This window comes from Rhinolophus hipposideros (genome assembly GCF_964194185.1).
Source record: "Rhinolophus hipposideros genome assembly, chromosome: 23".
In the NCBI taxonomy this organism is placed as follows: Eukaryota; Metazoa; Chordata; class Mammalia; order Chiroptera; family Rhinolophidae; genus Rhinolophus; species Rhinolophus hipposideros.
This window is the reverse complement of record NC_138069.1, coordinates 40859396-40870955: the sequence shown is the minus strand read 5'-3', so window position 1 is coordinate 40870955 and position 11560 is coordinate 40859396.

Here is an 11560-nt window from a genome sequence, read left to right as displayed (position 1 = left end):
TACAGAAAACTTGAGGCTCAGAGAGGACATGTGGCTAGTCCCAGAGCACACAGCACAGACCAATCTAGACCATTTGTAGAGCAAAAAGAGCCCGTGGTGACCACGCAGCCCCATCCCTTGTTTTCTAGAAGGGCAGGCAGAAGGGAGCAGTAGCGGGCTCAAGACCCCACAGTCGGTCCTCTAACATCTAGTCCCACGCTCACAATCTCTGGTCCACGTTTGAATTCCGGCTCACGTCTGGCCCATAGTGGAAGCATGAGCGCTCTTGTCTGATTCTACGCCAGCTCAGCTTCAGAGAGTGGGGTCCTCCCTTCCAAACTCAGCACACACAGCTGTCTCTGGACAGCCCTCCGATTCAGCTCCACACGGGGCTCCAACTTAGCTTGGCTAAGCTGCCGGGGACCTTACTCTGGAGTTCTATTTCCCAGCAGAGTCAGGGGGTGTCTCTGGATTTCCAGAACGTCTACTTGCACATGGATTCAACAAGTGTGCAAGATGGGGAGTCCCTGCACTTGCTCAATTCTCTTCCCTCCGTAAAAGACGGAATGTCGGCTCATTGTATGTCAGAGTTGCTTCCAGGGCACAAAGCTCATTCCCTGGGCAGGGGGTCGCCCTGGCCCAGCCACGTTGCTGCCCTTATTAGTGTATCGCTGCTTCTGGTTCCAGGACGTCCAGCACGGCTGGGCTGCCCTGTGTGAAGGCTATTCATAGACCCGAGAGGTCCCGGCAGGCAGGCCCCGGCCAAGGTCAGCAGGTCACTTCTTTCTTGTGTAGGCTGCAACTTCCTTGCGGAGCAGGCGCCACTGATTTTGCCAGTGATCCAGAAACGCTCCAGACTGTTCTTCTTGTTTGTTCTTCTCTTTGCTTGGGTGGTGAGTGGTCTTCTCGTCCCCATTTGCTTCTGTGCACCGATCACTGAGCTCTAATCAGACTTTGGGTTGGGGCGTGGGGTCCCTCACAGAGCTTAGGGTCCTGTGGGGAAGACAGGAAACAAGCAACGGGTTATACTACAGCAAAGAAACCATACAAATAAATGCAGTAAAACAAACCAGTGCCGGGGTGTGATGAGCTGCTACGATCAGGGAATATATGATGGGGAATGTTGAAAAACAGGGAAGTAACTTCGATGTTGCCATCCAAACAATGCACTGCGAGGCAGCCGTTAAACGTGTTGATATCTGTCGTGACTGGTATGGAAAAGGGGCTCAAGAGACGCTGTTGGCAGAGGCCATCAGGGCAGCTGTCATCACGCGGTAGGTTTCCTGGGCTTGCTGCAGTCAGGGCGGGTGCACCCCAGAGGGGCCACAGCTGTAGGGTAGAGCATTAGGGCCTGACCTGGGTGATTCGAAGGTGGGATTAGGACATGGGTTCTGGATATTGTCAACGAGCAGGGCAACTTGGTCCCTGGGTATCGGAAGGCAATGTATTTTGGAGGCAGTAGAAAGCGGCAATCACTCACGTTCATCAAGCAAGAGGTGTTTCGTCATTTTTGTGGCGTGGGAATGGCTTTGTCTCCGTCTTCTTTGAGACACAGATGTGGCATGGCCCAGTCCGAGCCCCACAGCCTCGGGGCGCAGTTTGTGTTCTGTGAGCACCGAGTGCTGTTTGTGTTCAGATGACCACATCATGGTCGAGCTGCCAGCAGAGCCGTTTTCACTTTCTCCTTGATACTAGAAAAAAAAGAACTGGTTTCAAAAGTTGGAAAAGTACATACACACACACACACACACACACACACACACACGATTTGTGTTCGTATGATAAATAAAATAAATGATTTCTTATGAGTGCTTCTTTTTATAGTTGACTGGTTTGGGCCCTTGTGATATTTTAAGATCTGGAAATTTTACATATAAATAAGAATTTATGGCTTTCACTGGGAAAAAAGGGGAAGATTTGGCTACATGGGGCTTAAACAGATTTGATTTCCAAAACAAAATATACCAGAATACTTAGGAAAAGAAGGTATTGGAACCCCCAAGCCCCGGTCGCTGATATTTAACATGAGGAAATCTCATGGGGGGGCCCTGACCTGGAACTGCTAGTGCTCTCCTTAAAGAAGAATTCCTCAGTAAGGAAAGCGGAGTCTGGTTCATGGGAAGAGCTGAGTTCTTGTGCCTAAAAGCTCCTCTGGACTCCGCCACCCTGGTAGTGCTCAGGTAGTGCTTCAGAAGAAAGGAGCTGAGCACATAGGATGAGCCCCAAGAGACCTACAATTTGGTGCCACGTATGGGGCACACTGTGGCATCACGAGGGAGGGGCGGACCCGCCTGGGAGACTCGCTGCCACAGTGTTCACAGAACTGAGCAAGACCAGTGTTCAACAGCAACACCTTGTGGCAACACCAGAAGCAGCTGTCCAGGTGGTTGAATTCTGCTTCTCTCCCCTCAGCCTTTAGAAGTGGGACTTCAGGCCCATCTCAGAGCCAGCCTCTTCCTCACTCCGCTCCCGCCACACTGTTCACACTGTTTCACGCACGTGCTAAGCTCCTCCCTATCTCAGGACCTTTGCACTTGCTGTTTGCTCAGCCTGAAATAGCCCCGGAGCTCCTTCTATGGTGGAATGCCTCTCATCACGGCCCGCCCTGACCCTCTGAGGGAGCAGACCCTTTCCCTCCCATCGCTCTCTATCCGGGTACCGGTTTTATTGTCTTCATAGTGATATCACTCTCTGGAATGATCCTATTGGCTCGTTTACCTGCCTTTTTCTTGTTTATCTGTTTTCACTAGAATCCAAGCTCCAGGTTTGTCTGGCTTGTTTGACACCCGCTGGCCCATGTGTAGGGCAGTGCCTGGCACACAGTAGGAGCTCAATAACTGTTTGTTGAATGAATGGTGATTTACCTTCAGCCTTTCACTGATGGCCATCGGCAGCTGCCCGTGGCCTTGTGTTGAGAGGGGCGGCTGCTGAGTTGTCACTGCTGGAGCCTTGAGCTTGGGTGAACTCCGTCTCTGCCATTTCTGGTTGGAATGTTTTGGCCTCAGTGGTCTCTTCTCTAAAAGATGTGTGATGAGTTAAGCACACAGGACACTGAGCCACTCTTAGAGGAAGGGTAAATCACATTCTGTGTGTTTGTGAAATCTGGAGGGGGTGGGGTCCGTGAATTGGCAGCTTCCAGAAACAGAGAAAGTCCCCAAAGTACATTTTTTTAAACCTCCGTGGGTACAGAACCAAGAGGTTCTGCTGTCCTGGCCCCGCCTTCCCGGGAGCCTGAGGTGGGCTTAATGCCAGTGGCACCTTGGGGAACGGTGGGAGGGCCCCCGAGAGCAGCGGTGAGGAAGGCGCCCAGTGTGAGCAGAGCTGGGGCACTGGGTGAGGCAACAGGGTTGGGGCAGGACACGCTGGGAGGGCAGGAGGCAGGCGGGGGCCTTCAGAAGACTTAGCCAGCCCTGCTGGGCTCCCAAATCTCAGCTCCTCTTCCGGTCTGGGGAGCCTGGCTTAGCTCCGCAGGACAGAACTAGCTGTACCTTCTCCACAGCTCCCACTGGATGGGGCCCGCATATCTGTGGATGTCATTGATGTATTGATATCATTTATTCGCGTATCTGCTTCAGCCCTAAACCCTAAACTCTCGGAATGGAGGACACATGAGTTTTCAACTTTAGTCTCCGGGCAGCATTAGGCAGGACTCCTTCTCTAGTGTTCCCACCGATTATGGCCCACAGATTGGTCAGTTGCAATTGTTTATTCACACGGGTGCCTCTTTTTTGACCCTCTAAGTCATATGTTTGACCTCTAGGCAGGGGTATCTATTTTCACCTTTGTGTGCCAGCTCTTAGCACATAGAATGGACACTCGGTAATAGTTTGCTGGATGTTCAAAGAAGAACGACGTTTGACTGGTTGAATTGCCATTTCCAAGTTCACCCTAGGAATGGATACCCAGTGACTGCTCCGTCCGTGAAGTCTCCCTCTGTAACCTTAGATTAGAAGGACTTGTAGGCACAGTGGGGTTTCACCCCTTTCCAAGAATTTATTTCCTTTCTGTGGGACAGTAAGAGTCGACAGAAGGATGATGTGGGAAACATTCACAGATATTAACTCATCCCATCCTCATGACAACCCTTTCTCTGAAGGAGCAACTAAATCTCAAAGCAGCAAGGGAGTCAGGATTTGAACCCAGGGCCAGAAAAGACCAGAGCCAGACACTTTGGTCCGCCTTAGGCAACCTGCCTTAGGGGCAATAATGTCTGGTTCAGTGACAGCCATCTTCTGCCTGCTCCCATGCGTGTGGGGAGAAAGCTGTTTCAAGCCTGTAGCCAGGAGCCCCGCAGAGCCAAGGTTCCCGCCGGAAGGTGCATGGTGTTTGCACAGACAGATGGGAAACTGCTGGGAACAGGCTGTTCTCCGAAGGGCACAGCTTCCAGAGGCCCCTAATCACTAACTAATGACTGACATAGCTGCCAGGGCCCCAGACTAACAGGCAACAGGCTTCCCTGTGAACTTACCCACAGATCTTATCTGCACAGGCAGGCACACTGTGGCAGGTCCTCTGGGACACGTGCAACAGGTAGTCTTACGGGGCCCAGGCCAGCCAGAAGTCACCGTGTCCAGTCCCTGTCTGCCCTGACCTTGATGGGACTCTGGCCTCATTACCTCCCAGGTGGCCGCCACGCTGCACCTGCAGGCCTCTGCTGCAGCCTTTCCTCCTGTCCCTGGGGGTTTTCCTAAAGCTCAAGTCGGATCTGAGCTGTGCCCTGGTAGGGCCTATCTGAGGTCTTTCAGCCCTTTGCTAGGATCTTTTGCCTGCACCTGCTTCTTTCCTTGAACCTGGGGACTTTCGGCAATGTCGTGGGCTGAGTCCCCTGTCGTTGTGGGTTTCTAGCGGAGGCCTGCAGTTCTAAGATCTCCCTTGTTTCTGATGAGCCCTGCAGAGGGGACAGCTTGAGCCTAGAGCCAGCCCACCTTTCCTTGGAAGCTGTGTGATAGTTGATCTCCTTGGGCCTCCATCTTCTCACATGTCCACCTCCCAGGATTACTTCCTGTGAGGACGAGACAAGATGAGGTTTGAGAAGCCCCCACACAGTGCCAGCACACACATGTCCTGTGTGTCTCTACCATTTGGGCCACAGGTAGATGTGTGCCTTGTGCAGGAGCCCCAGCCGGAGGCCCGAACCGAAACACCAGGATGGGCAAGAGGCCCATTGCCGCACTGCTAGTGCCCACTCCCTTCTCTCCCTTATTTCTGCATCCCTTAGGTGTGGCTTTGTGGCGCCCCAAACACTTCCCACCTCCTAGCCTTTGCTGATGCTGTTCCTTCCCTCCACATTTATTCACGTGTCCATTCAACAATCATGTACTGATTTTCTGAGCCTGATTCTGTGTCCAGCAACTGGTCAGGCCCTGGGGAGAACCAAACAGAACGAGGCCTTTGCTCTCAGGCAGCGGCATTCAAGTTGGGAGAGAAGTAAAGACATTAAAACAGGCTAACATAAAGGCCAGGAAAGGATCTGAAGAATGTACCACATGGTAATTGGACAGTGCTTTGGGAAGGGAGGTGAGCAATGAATCTACAGGAACAGAGAACGCTGTCAGGAAGGAGGCAGGACCCAAGTGAGACCGCCGCCAAACCAGCCGTGGGACAGCTGGCCTGGGAGACTGTCGCCCCTGCCTGGCTTCCTCTCTGCTGCCCTGCTGGACCATGGGCTTGATTGTTCTCACCACTGGGAACAATTTCTGATTGTCCCATTGGAGTGGCTGAGGCTGGATGACATGCTTGCCCCATGATTCCCAGAGGACAGGAGAGAAGGGGTGGGGCGGAGAACTGGGTGACTTCTTTGACCTTCCTGATGTGAAAGTTCGTCCGATGCTAACTAAGTAGCCAAGAAATGATAAATGTCTGGAGAGGAGACATCTGATATGAGGCTCAGACGATAAGGAGCCAGTTGTGCAAAAAAGGGGGGGGGGAGGATGGTGAGCATTCCAGACAAAAGGAACAGCAAGTGCAAAGGCCCTGGGGTGGGAGTAAGCTTGAGGAGTTCCAGGAACAGGAAGAAGGCCCTGTGATGGGAATGCAGGGAGTGAGGGAGGGGTCAGGAGGAGAAGTGGGCAGGGGAGCTGCCACTGCCACAAAGCCTCTCCCCCCCATCTCCTGCTGCCCCCACCCCCCAAATTCAGGAGCAACTGCTTGGCTCTAAATTCCCTCCCGTCTGAGTTGCACTTTCTCAGGAACCCCACATATTTTCTGTCTGATCTGGCAGTTATTTATGGGCAGCGAGGAAAGACAGCGTTATATTTTCATCTCTGTGTCTTGGGGCCTAGAGACAGCTCGGCACAGCCAAGTTCTCGGGATTGGTGGACTGATGCAGTCAGCTGCCACAGCAGAGGCAGAGCGTGTAAATGATGTGGGAACCTGTGTCAAGAGCACTCGTGTTTCCAGCTCTTCTGTAAGTCTGGTGCCAACCAAGCAATCAGTTCGTAACTCTACATCCGTTTTTTGAGTATTCTTCAAGCTGCGTTTTTCTCACTGAGGCTGTGAACCCCACGAGGGCAGGAGAGCGAGGCAGCGTGGAGGAGTGGTCAGGCGGCCGGGCCTGGACTCGACGGGGGCACATCCCCACTTGCTGCGAATTGTGGGCCTGCCCCACGGGCAAGTGTCGCAGCTTCTTTCTGTTGTTTCCCTTGTCTGCAAATACGGGGTGATGAGAGAACCCGTCTCATCGGGTTGCTATGAAAATTAAATGAAGCGAATCCACGTGATGTTACCGTGTTTCCCTGAAAATAAGACCTAGCCGGACAATCAACTGTAATGCATCTTTTGGAGCAAAAATTAATATAAGATTCGGTATTATTTTACTATAATGTAAGACTGGGTCAAATATAATATAATATACTACCAGGTATAATATAATATAAGACTGGGTCTTATATAATATGATATAAGACCAGATCTTGTATTAATTTTTGCTCCCAAAGACGCAGTGGAAGGAAACAGTCTTGGAGTGGGGAGTTGCCCTCCTGGGCTCACAGCAAGTCAGGGCAGAAGCAGGAGTCGCCCTCGAGGCTCTTGAGTCCCAGTCAGGGGCTGGGTGTGGCCCTGGGGAACCTGGCTGGGTCCTCAGCTGGTCACAGCAGAGCACCAGGCTCTGGCCGTCTGCTCCTGAGGTCAAGGCAGGAGCTTTAATGCTTATCAAGATGTCCCTTCCCCACAGTCCTTGCTGGGCACGGAGCCAGCTGAGTGATTAGCAGGCGTCTAGCCCTGCTGCAGATGTCCTTGCGGAGGGATGGGGAGACTGGGAGGGGGAGGGGTGCAGGCCTCAGGTCAGGAGCACACCACACGGAGACCCAGACCCTGCTGTAACCCGAGCGTCCACTGTGTGCCCTGCCCACACTGAGGCAGCAGCCACCCCTGCATGGAGTGGGCTTCTAAATACAGGTCTGACTGCGTCTCTCCTCTGCCCTCAGCCCTTCCCGGCTCCCCACCACCCCAGACCCCTGGGCCTGGCATTCAAGGCCCTTCTCCTTTATCACGTCTCTCTGAAAGCCTCTTGTTTACTTGCCTGCTGCTTTCTTGTCCGTCTCCCTCCTCCACACTTTAAGCTCTGCACCCTGTTTACTGCTGTATCCACAGTGCCTCTCACAGAACTGAGAGTCTTTTGGTGCTCAACGGGTATTCCTTGAATGAATGAATGAAGTGATGATCTGGCCCTAGCTACCTCTCCAGCCACATCTGACAGTGTCCCCACTCTGTCCCCATCCTGGACTTATGTTCCAATAACCGCAAGCCTCTTGCAGCTCTCGAAATGTCCTTTTGTGCCTCTGTGCCTTTGCACATGCCGTTCTCTGCCTGGAACGCCCTTTCTTGGCTTCCTGACTCTCTTCGTCATCCATCGGGTCTCAGCTCTTTCCTGACCTCTCCTCGCCCTGTTTCCAACTTCATCGTCCCACGGCTTTCCTGCTCTGGGAGTTAACGATACCCTAGCCATGAGCTCCTAAGGACACTGAGTCTGATTTATCTCCTGAGCCCCAGAAACTCGCCAGGTCCTCAGACATGGCAGACACTTAGTAAGTGCTTGCTGAAAGATGAATTAATTTAATCCTCACACTCCCCGAGAGTTAGGGGTCCTTCGTGTTTGGGAAGTGTGCTCACTGAGCAGTAAGAGAGCTGACTGATCGCACGCATGGTGACGGGAGGTCCAGAACGACCGCCACAGAGTCTGGCAGACCTGGGTGTGACGGCGCTGCCACCTACCAGCCGTGACACAGGCACAGGGCTCCATTTTTCCCGTTGTACAATGGGGATAATAATTATACCTCCTTCTCAAGGATGTCAAGAGATTTCAACAAGACCATTCTCACAGAACACTTGGCATGCCGTAAGCGCTCGATAAATGTCTGCCGCTGTTATCCATGGTTGTCGTTATCGAGACTCCACGTCTTGTACTACATGGTGTAAACTTTGCCAGAAAAATAGGCAGTAATAGCCCGAAGTCAGATTGTTTTTGACCTTTGGCTGCAAAGATAAGGGTCCGTGACATTTGAGATAAGCCTACGTATGGCATTGAATTGAAGGCTGACGTGTTAGGCTTTCTGCCCCGGCAGGTCATTGGGAGAAGTAAAGATGTCACCTGTGCAGGGCTCGTCTCAGCCTCGTCTGAACAGCCCAGCAACCAGACCACCAGGACCTGCCAGCCCAAGCCAGGAGGCGCCACTGTGACACAGCCCGCCAAGGACCGCCTGTCTTATCAAGGCCAGAGGGCTCACCGAGCAAAACAGAGGCCCTTTGTGGAGTCAGGAAAACCTGATGAGCGATCACCGGCTCTGTGGCTGGAGTTTTCACACACACAAGCTTTCTTGATTTGCCCAACCTCTCAGTGAGCGAAGACTGCTGACCCTTGACAAATAGCACACGGGCACCCCCCAACAATCCTGGCGGGAATGTGGGAGCCATGTGATGACTGGGGGCCACTAGCTTGTGAGTGGGTCACTTCTGGGCCAGGGCAACTGAGCGCCAGTGTACCTCCTCCGTCCCTTCTATTTCCCCTGCTCCGGTGACCCTGGAGACCACGTGCTCCAGATGACAGTGACAGGACAGAGCAGTGCTGTGAGTGAGGGTGTGAGCCAGAATCCGCCCGTTATGTTGGGGGGTCTTTGTTACTGCAGCTATGTAAGCCTGACTGAATCCTGACGAATGGAGGATGATTGTTCCCTTTTCCGGAAGAGGAAACAACTTTTGGACTTGAAGTGACTTATTCAATGGCATCCAACCAGGAAACGGCCGCGCTTGAAACATGCTGTTGGCAGTTGGATTCCTGTCTTTTTAGGACTCATTTCAAACCAAATTGCAGGCTTCTCTCGAAGCCTAGGCAAGCGTAGGAGCTGAAGTCGGGGTGAACTAGGAAGGCACATCAGGAGGTCTTGGGCAGTGGTTGGGTAAGATGGGGAATCTGGGTGGATCCCTGAGGTGACATAAGCAAGCCTTAGCCTAGAAAGTGGGATTCAGGCCTACAGCTCAGGATCCAGGTCAGAAGGAACTTAGGGAAGGCCCTTGGGTACGTAGAGGTGAGGAGAATGAGTCTGCTTGTGGTTGGATGAGGAGCTCAGCCCCTCTCTCTTGCATGTAAAAGAGGTCGTGTGAGCACACAGTAAGGTGGGGGCTGCCTGCAAGCCAGGGGGAGAGGTCCCACCAGAGCCCGACTGTGTTGGCCCCTGATCTTGTGAGAAAATACTTTTCTGTGGATTAAGTCACCTAGTCTCTGATATTTTGTTATAGCAGCCCGAGCTGACTAAGCTGACGAAAACCCAGGCCCCATCAGCACAGGAAACAGGATGGAGAAGGAAGTCCCATTACTGATGGTCAAGTGTTGACCATCCATCAGGCACGTCGGCACAGCACCGAGGGACCAACCAAAACATTTCAGTTTCCTTTAAAATCGTAACATAAGAAAACGAACAAAATTTTTTCACATAAAACATGAAATTTCTAGGACCCACCAAATTCTGTTGCGATGGGAAGGATCCCAAAGGCAAACGTGCGTAGCCCACACAAGCCGTAGGCAGCGCTTTGTATCTGGGTCAGCAGACCGTGGCCCGCGGGCCACATTGGCGTGCCGCTTGTTTTTGTACATACATATTGCCTATGGCTCCTTGTGCTCTGCAGAAGCAGTTGAGAAGATGTGACAGACACCGTCTGGCCCACACCGCTGAAAACTTTCGTTATCTGGCCCTATGCAGAAAACACGTGGGACTCCTGTTGTCCGTCTCAGTCAAGTTAATCCACGCCCTGTGAGCCGGACTTTTATCCTCGTTTTTCTGGATAAGGAAACTGAGCCTGAGTGGGACCGCGTGACTTGCTGACGATCCATAGATTTCCAGCGAGCACTCAGGGACCTCACAGAGAGCCCACGTTCTTTCCACCACAATCTGCTTCCTCCCCGAATGAGATCCAAATGAATTGGCAACGTTTAAGCAAAAGTTGTTGCCATGTTTACTTTCAATTCAATTAGTGGTTTCTGTGCCAAGCTCTCCCTGTGCTCAGGGGGAACGACACACAGGGCACCTTCTGTGAGAGATAGTCAGGGATGACGACAGCAGGAGAGTGAGGGAGCTAGAGTGACCCCGGTCACGCGATGCCCTCTGAGCCTCAGCTTGGCCACAGTCCTGACGAGTGGGGCTCTGGAGGCAGCAGATCTGACCGAACCCTGGCCAGTAGCTAAATCTCGCTGCTTACATCCTCGTCCGTGAAGTGTGGAATCTAATCGTTCCTACCTCATAAGGTTGTTGGGAGAAGTGAGAAAGTTAAACACGTAAATGCCTGGCAGAGTGAGAACTTGACGATTGTTAGCTGTTGTTGTTATTAAGCACCAGGACCCCTCGGATCATGGGCACGGTGAGCCAGCCCTACACCGGGGTCTGCTGGAAGCTTGGGATTGGCCCCAGCTGTTTCCTACTCGCTGTATGACCTTAGACCAGTCGCTGTCTCTCTCTGGCCTTGGTTTCCCCAGCTGATCTCCAGGATTCCACCTAGCGTGAACTTCCCCTTTTTCTGGAGCTTTCTCACTGCTCCCTCCTTCCAAGTCCTTGTTTCTCCTTCAGGACCTGCCCAGGGTGGTGCTGCCCTGGCTCCATTGCCTGCCTGCCAGCGGCTCAGATAGAGAGGTCTTGGGAAAGGTCAGAACCCAGGGGCAGAGCGGACCGGCCCAGAAAGATAAATAGGAAAGGAAATAAGAAGAACCGGTTGTTGCTTACTTAGTCCCAAGGTGTGTCCGTTTGCCCAGAGTACCAAGGCAGGCCCGAAAGGAGAGCACAGAGCCCTGGAGAGGAACTCTTCACCTGACACAAAAGGGAACCCTAGGAGAGCAAGGGCGTTGTATCTCACAGGAGTACTGCACTCTCCAGTTTACAAGGCATAGGATACTTCCTTTCTCTGGTCTCTTTCCTGCTCAAAACCCTCCAGGGACCCTCCTCCTCAGCTGGAACAAAAACCGAACCCTGCTGTCTGGCCTCCCACCCCCAACACCTGCCTCCTACCTGCCTACCCCCTACTCACCACCCTCCCGCCGTGCCAGCCTCCTGTCTGTTCTGAAAAGCCAAGTTTATTCTCACCACCTTCACTGTTATTT